The sequence below is a fragment of the Azolla caroliniana genome, unplaced genomic scaffold (genome assembly GCF_043228905.1).
Source record: "Azolla caroliniana isolate FFs.n. ecotype wild unplaced genomic scaffold, voAzoCaro1.0.p SCAF_3, whole genome shotgun sequence".
NCBI classification, from domain to species: Eukaryota; Viridiplantae; Streptophyta; class Polypodiopsida; order Salviniales; family Salviniaceae; genus Azolla; species Azolla caroliniana.
The window spans coordinates 16,288,710-16,292,014 of NW_028230438.1; the positions used below are offsets into that span (position 1 = coordinate 16,288,710).

Here is a 3,305-nt window from a genome sequence, read left to right on the forward strand (position 1 = left end):
ATGTGTATATTTGTGTGTGTGTCATGTGTTCTATGTGTGCGTGTCTGCGATTTTGATTCTCTGTCGCTCCTCTCTCTTTTCCTGTCTCTTTCATCTGTACTACAATTCCTCAAACCTACTGCCACGAGGAAGAAAATGCAAGAAAAAATCTCATCGCATCCAAGGAACGTCATTAGGTTTGTTGCATAACATATGTATTCCTCAGGCCACTGAAGGTAATTTGGAATCGAGAAAGAAACGGTATTCAAGAGGAGTGTGCTGAAAATCAGAAACGTTTCAGGTCAGTTATATCACGTAAATTCATCACTTTTCTTATGAAGAATTGTATGATTAGAGCACAAACGGAAAAGTTTTTAGAAAACCGTAAAATTTTCAAAAAACCCCTAAGTGCGAACTTTTTCCATGCATTCAAAGTGTGCACTAAACCGAATGGTTACTGTACTCCAAGGTATTCTAGACATAAAAGATGTGATTTTCTAACAACTATAGTGCTACTCATCCATGTGTCTATACCTGAATTAATTTTGGATTTTTGGGTTGAAGATTCACATGAATCATTATCAACAAAATGATATATAGGTCAGTTGACAAGAGCTTACGCAAGGAGCGAATAGTCAAGGGTTCAAGTCTTGTTTGAACTAAAAAAAATAAAGTGGACATACATCAAGTGAAAAAGTGAGGTGCATGCTATAAACAAGGACACAATATTTATTTGCATGAGGTGCTTAAAAACAAGATGTGGTGTGGCCATCATCTGTTGGGGCATTACACCGAAACTTGAGGATCTCCTCCCAAAGCTCTAGCAAATCTTTCATCACCATCTATTTATGTATCTTCCTTTGAAACCACTTTTTGTAATAGAGTCGAGTTAATCTCATTGATAGGTCACAACAAGATGCGATGTGGCCATCATCTGTTGGGGTATTACACCAAAACTCGAGAATCTCCTCCCAAAGCTCCACCAAATCTTTCATCACTACCTATTTATGTATCTTCCTTGTAAACCACTTTATGTAACAAAGCCGAGTTAATCTTGTTGATTCGAACTATCGAATGGATGTATACAACATTTTGAATATTCATTTAAAGTTATTTTCAATTATCTACCGTGTACTATTACTCATAATTCAACATGGATGTGATGACATTTTCGAGTCGGAAATGTGAGCTTGAGACACAAAGTTACAAGAATTTGGAGTTTAATTGATGAAGCATGAAACTCGATTTTCCATCTTAGAAACTTTGTCAACACAAACATTTCACCTCGAGGATCACGACAAAATTTTGGATCTCGATTTCAACCTCTTGACTGAAGAGTTACGTGAACGTCTAAATTTTTGGACGAGGGGAGTCAAATTTGTTATGAAAACCGAGGCCAAAGTCTTGTCCAACGAACAATGCCGGAAAAGGAGGATTTAGAATGTATTTTTTGAATAGGGAAAAGTACCAGGATACCCTTGGAAGTTCATCTATTTTCTAGAATGCCCCTGGAAGTTTCAAATTTACCAAACTACCCCTATGTCCAAAAAAATACACTTTATAAAGTAATTATTCCCTCAAATCTACAAGCCCTATTTACTATAATACCCTTCAAACACAAATTTCTTTACTTATGCGATTCTTTGGGTAAATAGGGCTTGATGTATTGAGCTCAACGCCACGTGTACATCTCTCACTGGATGGGACGGGCCCAACACCGTGTGTTCGCCTAACACATGATGGAAAATCGAGCCTGTTGACACCACGAGCCCGTCTACTGTTGCTTGTTGTATCGGACCTGGTGTACCATGTGGATCAATGCGAACGATATTAGCAGGTGGGATGAAAAGGTCAGACGACAAGCCGAGCACGCCGAAAGCCACCTCATCGATGACCCACTCCTCCTCAAGCCGTGTTTTGGTATGACTCATCGTAGCCTCGCCAAACCGAAGCAAGGTAGCTATGGCCCGAGTGTGCTACACTGATGCCGTCCACAACTCAGTACTCTTCCACACTAGTGTCTATGTTGGTTTCGCAGAATACAACCTCCAACTAGATCATCAACCCAATCGTTTGGCTGAAATACCCCGACATTATGTGGCATATTATCTTGGCCAGTCCCTCGCTCCGGCTTGATAGAGTCCCCGGATCGGCTGATAGCTTCAGGATGAAGCAATCCTATCCCCGTATCTTTTTCTCGCCAATGCATCATGCCCACGAAAATATGGTTGCTATAAGCCTTGGATGCAACCCCTGGCAACAATCAAAATCCATCTAAGCATATACTCTTCCCACATCAAATTATCCACCAAGGTTTCCAGTTTAATTCCTCACTTGGTTTTCCCAAATGAATTTACCCACAAATAATCCAATAAATTCAACACTTAGAATCTTGCAATCTATCCATTCACAATCCCCATATAAAAAACCATGCTATTCTAACATGACACTCTCGCATTTAAGCCTGGTGAGTCGATTAATTCAAGAGATTTCCTTACTTGCAAGGCTCGTCGGAGGGGTCTAACGGGCCCCTTGGCAGTGTCCGAGCCAAGCCACGGAGTATGCCTCTAGATGAGCTGTCCATCGCTCCCGGCCACAACTTTACTACCACCGACTACCATTTCTACATTCCACATGTCCAGGGCCATTTGCCACAACACAAAAAATCTAGATTCAGTTGCACGCCACGAGCTCTTGGCCTTGGCCATGTGTATGGTTGCTGCTGCCGTAACCTTGAAGTTTGATGCCAACATCTTCACTCTTCCCATGGCATACAAATTCTGCACATTACTAAGCTTCGAAACACCTGTTGCACAAATGTACTATTGGATAATGTATTGTGCCGATGAGGTCGCCTGAGGGGAGGGGGATCTGTAACACCAAATCAATATGTGTGGGGCTTTTCTTAGTATATGAACCAATCTAAGTATACAAAAGTATCTTAATAAGCATGCATAAAATGGGTGCCAGTTGAAACGAAATTAATGTCAACTTAAAATGCATGAGGGAAATCCATTAAACATGCATACAAGATGATGGTTATAATTGATAATTGAGTCCACTGAATATATGTTATAATGGATAATTGGGTCCATTGAATGTATGTAAATTGATAATTGCCCCAATCTCAGCCATTTGCACCTCCCTTGACCTCTTCTCATAACACCCACATTCTCAAATCTCTATGCGGTTGGACCTTCCATTAATGGGCTCAGAGGAGTACTTAATCCACAGTAGCTTTGCATGATCTTAAACTCTTCTTCTGCTTCCCCTTCTTCTAATCCAATTGCTTGCTTCTTCTTCAAGATCATCATTCGAGAAGCCAT

The 3,305-nt window shown here is 40.6% G+C and overlaps 1 pseudogene; it reads right to left on the reverse strand.

Annotated features, from left to right (window-relative positions):
- Positions 1-201: 201 nt before the first annotated feature.
- Positions 202-3,305, reverse strand: LOC147866323 (uncharacterized; annotated as a pseudogene).